Source organism: Astatotilapia calliptera, chromosome 1 (assembly GCF_964374335.1).
Source record: "Astatotilapia calliptera chromosome 1, fAstCal68.1, whole genome shotgun sequence".
Classification (NCBI taxonomy): Eukaryota; Metazoa; Chordata; class Actinopteri; order Cichliformes; family Cichlidae; genus Astatotilapia; species Astatotilapia calliptera.
In genome coordinates this window covers 22,835,681-22,845,684 of record NC_137422.1, presented here as the reverse complement: position 1 = coordinate 22,845,684, position 10,004 = coordinate 22,835,681, and the positions used below count along the sequence as shown (strand labels likewise).

Sequence of the window (10,004 nt, the reverse complement as noted above, 5' to 3'; positions counted from 1 at the left end):
AAGTGGACTACAGAATGGGTTTCTATGGCTTGTGGGTTTCTAACATAGAAGGGTTAAAAATGAGTTGTGAATATTGATTGTCTACCCTTTCCATCACTGATAAGCAGGATAGTGAAAATTATGTGCAAAATATGTGCAAAATACTTTTGATCAGCTCTTGGTCATTAAATGTTTAATAAATTAAATTTTTTTTAATTTTCTTCCTCCTATCTGTGTAGGCCATGTTATTCCCCTAAGATTGGAAAGTTTGTCACTCAGAAGAAAAGACGGTTTTTCTAAGCCCACTAGGGGGAGACAGAGTACACTACATCTGGCCAGAGCTTTGCTTTGCAGGAGCCAAAGCTTGGAAAAGGACAAGATCAAAATGTTTGTTGCACATCTACTCAAGATTTACTTTCTTTGATCCTAAACACCAACAAGCGTCATCATGCACACGACTAACATTCCAGCTGTAACATCAGCTGGTGCATTACAATATAAGACTATTTGACCAGTTAAGGATTACTATTTCTATTATATTGACACAACAATCTAAAATAACATTAGATTTTTATACAGCTTTATGTTTTGCAAAATTAAAGAAATATATCAAAGCTTGCAATGTGTTTTGGGGTTTCATAACAGAAAACAGATTTAAAGACAGAAGCAAGCCTATAAGGACTTGGACAGGCATAAACTCAGAGCAATCTCAATTGTCCAGCCTTTTTTCAGGCTCTATGTCCTGACCCTGGCCCATCTCATCTCTGGGCTACTACCAACTCCAAGTTCGAACCTAATTCATTTCAATAATTTATACATTTCCAGAATTACAGCAAAAATAAAATAAAGAAGTGCTGTACAACACCACGCAGGGAAACCTTTAATAAAAACATAAAATATTCTACAAATAGATGCTCTTTAGATAAGAGCATCTCTCCGTGGAGCATTACTTGGGTCCAAACAAGGTCTGACACATTTGTCTCAGTGAATTTGATTAATAAAGCTAGATCTCCAATCTCAACATGAATACCAATTCAATAATAAGCCCTCAGCCTTTGGAGTTTCATTCAAAACTAGAGGAAAGTAAAACAAAGCAGCAAAAATTGGTCATAAAAACATGGTAAGCCCATGATTTAGTGGGGCGATAAAGAGTGGAAAGGTGGTCATTCATCATGGAGGCTAGCTCACCAGGAGAGAGCCTGTCAGAGACACCACTAGGTCTGGGAGGCATTTTGAGAGAGAAAGAGCCTCCGGTTGGCCCTTCAACCTGTTTGTTTCAATGTCTTTTCCAGACAGACACATACAGACTTTACACAGGTGACGAGCGCTTTGTCTTTGCAGCTCCATTGTCACAGTATTCCTGAGGGATGGGTGTTGTTAGCTGAAAAGGAGGGTGAAACTTTAGAAGGCTTACAGCTGCAGGACCCTTTGATGGGAACAGGAAAAGCTTTATTGGACTTTTTATTGTAACAATGTCAGGGGTTATGATGTTTCAGTGAATTGCAAAAGGCTCTGAATAAAGCTTGTGCCATGAGACCCTTATGGCCAATTGAATAACACAAGTTAAAAATAAGTAATTTTTAACATAACTTTTAGTTTTAAGGTTAAAAACCTACCCAAAATAGCCATCTATTTATGAAACACAGACGTTGTTTGACATGGAAACTTAAAGTGGTGTCCAATGCAATAGATGCATATAAAACGTTTCATGAAACTGTGGTAAGTTGTTCATATTCTTGTTAGCTGAAGCGATTTGGCTAATAAGTTTGTTTATAGTTAAATTATAATTTGTTGTACATTTTTGCCCTGATGAGTAAAGTAACTTGTTTTTTGTGTACTTGTTTCTTGTAAAGAATAAGTCTTGTTTCAGGAGAATCGTCACTTCCGGCTGTCGCCTGTAGTTTTTTGCTCGGAAAGGAATGAAAAAAGTGGACGGAGAAGGTTTTCAGTCATTAAGATGCCAGAACGATGTCCTCAAAACACAAGTACGTTGTCCTAATGTTAAAGAGACTACGGAAATGTTAAGAGTTGGGCTTTAAGTCAGGGAAAAGGATGCTAAAAGTCAGCTATGACAGTATGCCCGTTACTGGAGTGTGAAAACCACCGACCTACTAAATCATTGTTAACCATTAAATGTCTGCAAAAGCCAGAAAAATGGTACACCTTAGCCAACACTGAAGTATTTAAGTTAAAAACAAGTAGAATTTAAGATTAAAGCGCTTAAGATAGCTAGATAGTCGCAGGGCTGCAACTGTTAATGTTACACATAACTAGCTTCCAACTTCCGGTAGTTTGTCTAAATTATCTCCATAACTGACACTGTATTGTTTTCTCTTACCCTGACCCTACAGTATCACCTAGCATTCAAAGTAGGGTTAGAAAATAAAGCTAACATATAAAGTGCAGCAGTATCCCATGTTTGTTTTGAAAAAGCAAATCGGCACCATTTACATGATGACTACCTAGCCATGTAAATAATATTTTGTGAGTAAAAATATGTAAAAAGGGTCAGTAATTATATTTATTTATTTTTTGTAATCATACTTCATAGGCATTAATTAATGAAGGCACTGTGTCCTGCTTCATATGTGGCCTAGCAGTAATGCTAAATGCTTCATGAAACTTTGAGCATGAAGCTGCATATCGAGACATCTTTAGTTCATTGTTTTAGTGAATTTGTGTCATAGAAAAAAACAGTAATCACTAAATAGGACTGTAACCGTGCAACACCATTAACTGATTTATAGCTGTTGATAGGTAAAAACTAAGTAGCCTGCCACCCCTGCTTAAAAAAGAAAGAAAGAATTAAATAAATCACAAAACACATTATACACCAGTCAGACACAGCATTAAAACTAATATTGTATAGGTCCATCTTCTGCTGCCACAACAGCTTTGCTCCCCGTAGGCTTACTAGCCACATAGTTCAGGGGGACTCTTCCAGACCTCTGAACAAAGTGTTGTATCAGCCACCAATGCATTAGCAGTAGATCCTTTATCAGGTCCTTCTAGGTAGCGAGGTGGGGCTTCATGGATCAGACTTGTTTTTCCTGCACATCCTATAGATGTTTTATTGGGCTGAAATTTGGGGGATTTGGAGTCTAAGTCAACAACTTTTACTCTTTGTCATGTTTCTCAACCCATTCCTGAACTATTTTGCAGTGTGTCAGTGTCCATTACCCTGCTGAAAGAGGCCAGCGCCATCAGGGAATACCTCTGCCATGAACAGGAGTGCAACAGTGTTTATGTGGTTGGTATGTATCAAAGTGCATGTATTTGTAGCAGAGCACATCACACTGACTCGCTTCATTCCAGCAGTGCGTCCAACTTCCATATGTAATGATCAAACCACGTGACAAAAAAAAGGCCACCATCCTCCGCTGCTGGTCTAATTCTGACACTGTGTCCCCCTTTGTAGACCTTCTGGACCATGATTAGGCTCAAGACGGGATCAGACCCGTTTGATCCGCTCTGTATTCTGTATCGATCATACCAGCATGAAGATTTTCGCTGAGTACAGTAGCTCTCCTGTGGGAGTGGGACACACATGTGTGTGAAGTGCACAAACACCCAAATGTTACTCTTACTAATGACTGATATAATAACGGTCTCATTCCAAAGCCATGTGCATTAACATGGTGGTGGTGCATCCACAAAGTTGGCCATATAATATGTTATAGGTGGAAATTTGGCAGGTGCACAGATTTCAAAGCCATTCAAAACAATTTTGATTCTGACCTTTATGAATAAAATTGACTTGACTTATTCTCTACTGTTGGCTTATGAAAGCCAGTTGAAGCTGCTCAGACGGGTCTTTCTTGGTGTCTTCATCAGAACAATATTTACAGTTTACAACTTTTTCAAGTAAATAAATTACATCAATATTAAATATTTGTTTAAGCAGCCATTCTTTTGGAAATCACTTTAATGCCCCCACTGTCTAAAGTACATGAACTCTCCATCCATCCATCCATTTTCTGCTGCTTGTCTGGGTCTGGGTTGTGGGGCAGCCATCTAAACAAAGAAGCTGAGACCTCCTTCTCCCCAGCCACTTCCTCCAGCTTAACCAGTGAGGCACTGAGGGATATAATATCTCCAGCCTTTCCTGGGTCTGCTCCCTGCTTCCTTCCAGGTAGAATATGTCTGGAACGTCTCATTCATTTTACATCCTACTGAGATGCCCAAACCACCTCGACTGGTTCAGTTTGATGTGGAGTTCTGCTCTTGAGTCCCTCCCAAAAGCCCAAACTCCTCATCCTGTCTGTAAGAGAGAGTCCAGACACCCTTCGGAGGAAGCTCATTTCTGCTGTATCTGCAGTTACATTTTTTCAGTTACTAACCACAGCTCATAGCCATAGATGAGGGCAGGAATGTCGATGCTTCAGCAGCAGCTTGAGTGAGAGCAGCTATGTGTATGTATCCATTGCGAGTTCAGCCGACAGTAACCAGTTAGCATAATCGGTAGAACATCCCAAGCACCAGCAGACAACTTCTTGTAAAACAAGAATACAGATGTAGCTACATCGCACATCTGAGTTGTATCTATCCTTTTAAACTAACCTTGGCAAGAAGTCAGATGACTATATATCCTAAAGTGTTTTAAAAATCTCCATCTCGGGGAGTAGTCATGGCACTCAACCACTTTTCAAAACTTTTGCTTTCAAGTCAACCCCTTTTAATTTTTTTGTGAGTGTTATAGAATCAAATTAGCACTTTATGCACACTTTATGCACATGAATCACAACCATGGCACGATTATTACCGGCTTATGTTTCATTTTTAGAGCTGCTAGCAGCAGTGAAGTGAGTTTTGACATCAAAGCCAAGTGTTTCAGTCTGCTAGCTCTTAAATCAGTGTTGTTATAGTGAATGCGTCCTTATGTGATATTCTTCAAAGGTCATGATGTCACTATGACCTTGAGATTTTGAAAGTCTTGAAGTGCTGTTGATTAAGTAACGTAAGATGTGGGTTGAACAGACTACTGTTAACAGGAGTTCAAGAATGGCTTAAGTGGAGAGCCTCTTTTCTTGTCAGAATTAATAAAGCAAGTCTTTGTGTGTATTCCTTTAGAGCCGCTTTTCTGTGCCACCCATCTGTTTTAAGGTCCTTCCTTGTTTTGTTAAAAGAAAATCCAGAATTTTAAAAAAGTGTTAGTGCTCAGTGTATCAGGTTTAAGAACAGTTTGAAGCAGTGCCTCTACGTTTTTGCCATTTCTAAAGCGTCAGTGGAGAAAATGCCATTTATTTACTTGACTTTACTTAACTTTGGAGATTTTTTCTGAAAATAGTCTTTCTTTGTTTTAAGATCTGAGAACTGCAAGAATAATAAAAACATAAAGAGTGCTGTGAAAAATGTTTAAAAACCTCCCCTTTTTCCAAGCTCCTCTGTGAGCCAGCATTTTAATTAAAAGCACTTGTTCCTAAACCTGTGCTTAATATTTCCCATTAGTCACATTTGAGGGATTACAGACGGCACCAATGCAAATCAAAGATTAGATGGAAAATGCAGATGTGTGAACAGTGCGGCTCATTTTATAGCTATCATAGCTCTTTAGTCATTTCAAAAAAAAAAATTAACTGGCAGTGACAAGGTTCCCTTTTCACTTACAAATAAAGATGACAATCTTCTGAAAGAGAAATGTCTGGAAGAGATTTCTTGGTTGGTCAGCAGGGGAGGTCCTCAAGGAAGCCATGAGATTTCACTGAAAACATATCCTTTTCAATCATATTATAAGCACTATGCAATAAATCCTCAAAGGATTTTATATTAACTTCATTAGAATGGAAGATGACATGATCTTCTTTTGTGACTATGGCTCTTTTTTTTCCACAGAGACATTTTCATTTCTTTACTGTGGACATGTCACAGTGGAAAAATCATAGATGTAAAAAAAAAAGCAATTTACTGCAACAGAACAAAGCCATTGTTATTATTATCAGAAACACCCAGGTTTTTGTTATTGTGATGAGTCAAAGTATCTGCTGGGAAAAAGACTCATTATGTTGAATCTAAATGTACCTAATTACATGACACTGCATATAAAGGGTTATTTTGATTGGACAGTAAAAAAGTGTGGTGAGCAGCGCTTTGATTATCCATCTGGTTGGTGTGCAACTTTCCCATGGATCACAAACGCTGTAACATTTGCCCTGCACGTTTTGTATTCTTTAGCTTGTCTTTATGCATTGTAAATCGTTTGTGACCGCTGATACAAGGTTAGCACCCCTGTCAATCAACCCTTGCTTAGCGTCTTCATCAGATTGTGCAGAAATGTCTCAGGACAGAAAAAAAGTGCAAGACTGGATAGCCTCTGCCCTCTTCTTCATTTCCTGCTGCCCTCTGCTCAAATATCATATCCACACGTGGATATGGGTTAGTGTTTTTGAAAAGCATACTTTAATTAGGTGCCGCTTGTGCCTTGGGTTTATATATATATGTAAAAATGTGCTCTGTGTTTGATCTGTTAGAGAAATGTAGCTTTTAATCCTGCCTCCTACAGTGGTGTATCAGCAGTGTGTTTCAGCATTTAAAATGCACTGATGACTATTATTCAGAGCAGATAACCCCCTTTTTTTTGCTTGGGTTCTTTTTGAGAGACTAGGGAAGAAGTGACGGATGGACAGATGCACTGCATGTCTAGAGGAAGGGAAAGCAATGATCAGCAAGGAGTTTGGCCGATGCCCAATGCGACTATTAAGAATTGTCACCGATAACAACAAACACTGCATGAATTATATCGTTGCACTGGCATTTACAATCACATCTTTGCTTTTGCCCTTTCTTTCTGTTTGTGAATTAGCACCCTGTCAGCTCTCCAGCACATTTCCAGAGTGGGAAGAGTAAGGGAAGGGAGAGAGAAAAGGAGAAATGACTGTGCAAGCATTTTAAAAACAGGTATAAAAGTGATTTTTTTTTTCCTTTTTTGCTGTTCGAGGTTTTTGGCATATTTATGGAGTGTTACTGTAGAAGCGGCCCATTTAAGGCTATTTGCAGAAAGCGCACATTGTTCACATCAAGCTCAGAAAAGCTGAAGGCACAGCCATGTGATCGTGACCTCGCCGCTGAGAGCCAAATTGCACGAGGCAGATGGGATTCAACATTTGTGAGAGCTCTCTACAATTAATAAAAGAATCACGTTAGGAAAATAAATTTAAAAATGTAGGAGCGTTATTTCTCTTAAAGCTTTGTGTTAAGGAGCCTAAGGCGTGCGCGCGCACACACACACACACATACACACACACAATTCTGAACTGGAGAGGCATGCTATCATGCCATTGCTTAATCTGTCAAAACATCCACCTCAGTAAGACGGAAGAGAGAGAGAATAGAATAAAAGTTGTGTGTGTACGAATGATCAAATATTTTACTCTTATCCCTGCTGGGCTCCCTAACGATTTTTAGGGATGATTGTGAATGTGTAATAGTGCCTTCATCATCGTATTATCTTGAATCACATTACCTTCAGTACACAGTGTTCAATAGCATTTCTCTTTTTCTTCCTGAAAGATAAAACACTCCACCACAAGCGTTTTATTGTGAAAACAATACTGAGGAACCAACATTTGACGTACCTTCTGGGAAAAACACTTGTTTTTCTTTTTATATTTAAAGGTATAATTAAAAAGAAAAGCTTCATACAAAAATAAAACAAACATAGTTACCCATTGATTCCAAAGTGATATCTTCTGTGCAGTATCTGTGGGATTGTTACAATGGAAAGCTAGAGGCCTGTATTGTCCTGACTTCAGAAATGTAACCACTGACTCTTGGGGCTGAGTCAGACGAAAATGTGGTGTGCTTTTACTCTGCTCAGCCAAATGTGAAATAAATAAAAAGAAAGGAAAATGGCTGCTCTCTTGGCTGTACCCTTGGTCCCTTGCTCTTTGTTAAAACCATATCTCTGCTGCTCCATTGCCCCCAGCTACATTAAATCCCATTAAATTCACCTTCATTAAAGCAGTCCTCTCTACTCCTTGCAGCAGCCCTGGTGCGGGCCTCTCAAGGACAGAGCAGTAATGAGGGTGGACTGGATTTAACCTTGAAGAGTACAGGTTTTCATTTCCAAATCAATAACTTATGGTTCAAAACTGCCACTAGATCCAGGCTATAATTTTCTAGCATTAATTGTGTGGATTATGTTTCTTCAGCAGCGAGAAGGTATTTAGCTTTAAGCTGCAGTGTAGAGATTGCATTTATCATTACTTTCCCCCCCTTTTTTTTACAGTAGGAACTGACAGCTTGCACATTTTCTATATCACTGAGTTCGTGTGCATATACACTTTGGTGCACAGATGGGATGACTTAAGGAGTTTGTATTTCAAAGAGTCTGTATGAGTGTTAGTAATTAGACTCTTGGTATTTTTTTTGTTTTGTTTTTTTACAGTAAGACCAAGCAGAGGGCAGAAGGCTGGAATTTTTCTCCTGCCTCAATCCGGTATTGCAGTTAATGTGTCATCATTCGCTGGAAAGAGGTCGAAGTATAAGAAATCTCCTTTACAGCCATGTAAGACAAGTTTTGACAGTCACCTGCTGTCAGAAGAAGCAGGAAAGTGTGAATTATGGATGAAAAAATTAACAGTTAGATGATAGGCAGGCAGCAGGGATATGGAGAAAAAAAACGTCTGACCTACTGTAAAAGAATTGAAATTGTTTCAGCCCCTGTCATTCTCTGCGTTTTAGTGGGGCATTCTCTGTAGTGGAGTTTCCTGTCATTGTCATACGACTGTATGGAAAGCATTAACTTGTCCTGCGGTGATAATTTCTGCCCGACATGTTCTTAATATGAAATATCAGATCTTTTCATAAAATAGGGAGGGCTGAGGCTGTGGTGATCACTGGAGCTTAATTTTTTAATCAACTTCTCTTTTAAATGAAGCTTTATTAAATTACAAACTCACACAGTGGGAGTAGGACACCGGCTGAGATGGACCAGTGTTAAAAAAAAAAGATAATGTGTGATAATTAAATAATGTTAATAAAAACCCTTTGCTATCATAGACTGAGAAGAATGAGAAGGGGACAATACCCGGTAGCTATTTCATGGATCTCTTTTCTTTCGTTCGTTCTCATTATGGTCTCAGGAAATTTACCATGTAAAATTATGAAAAGAAGAAAGGGATGCAATGTCTGTGAGATATTGACAGATGGCAAATGGAGACACAATTGCATTCATTTTTTCTTGCGCTTATATTCCAGCTGTATACACAGAAATTAAAGGTACTCATTGTTGCTGCTCAGCCAAAGAAAATGGGATTTGACTGCATTTTGTTTGAGCTTTGACAGCTTAAAGGTCAGAGAAGTCAAAATACGCTGCATTTTGGTATCACAAAATGAGTAAAACACCAATTATCTTGAATAATTTTGCAATGTAAAATTGTGTTTTTTGTGGATCAGTTCACACCATGTAGCGTTAACTGATGACACCCTAGTCCTGACCCTTGCTGTCACCCTAACTGCTTAAAAAAATAACCTGAAAATGAGTTGACATGACACGAGAACCAGAAGAATTACAAAGACAAATGAAAAAAAGAAAGTATGAATATGAGAAAATATGGCCATTTTTTGTTCCAAGATGACATAACACTTCATGTAGCGTGATATATTTCATGTTTAAAATGTTTTGTGATTGGCACAAACACCGTCTGTCACTATGCACAGGTACATCTTCATCTGCAGACTTCGGTATCAGAGAGAAATTCTTTGCTAAGCTTGGTGGGGCATCATTACTCCATTTTGATAATAGGATTACTAAAAAAATACACTTCTTCAAAGAGACAACAGTACCATTGTGAGGATCCTGAATGCTGACATCAAATGTACTAGCATTAAGTAACATTTGATGTTGGAATCTAGTTATAAATATTTTGAGGAATGCCAAGAATATGGTTTTTTAGTTGTATTAAATGAGTTAATGAGACAGTTGATGAGACACATATTCAAGTAAAGTCAGCAGAAGAGGTAGTCAACAAACCTACTAAATGTACTTCCTCATTAAAGTTTTATTTCCTGTTGAGCAAATTGAAAAT

General features: G+C 38.4%; 1 long non-coding RNA gene across 1 annotated transcript; it reads left to right on the top strand.

The window, feature by feature from the left end:
• Positions 1-1,837: 1,837 nt before the first annotated feature.
• Positions 1,838-9,451, top strand: LOC145425455 (uncharacterized). The gene is made up of 3 exons (XR_013906144.1): positions 1,838-1,964; positions 3,142-3,233; positions 6,779-9,451. It is a non-coding gene; the product is annotated as an uncharacterized LOC145425455 (long non-coding RNA).
• Positions 9,452-10,004: the final 553 nt, after the last annotated feature.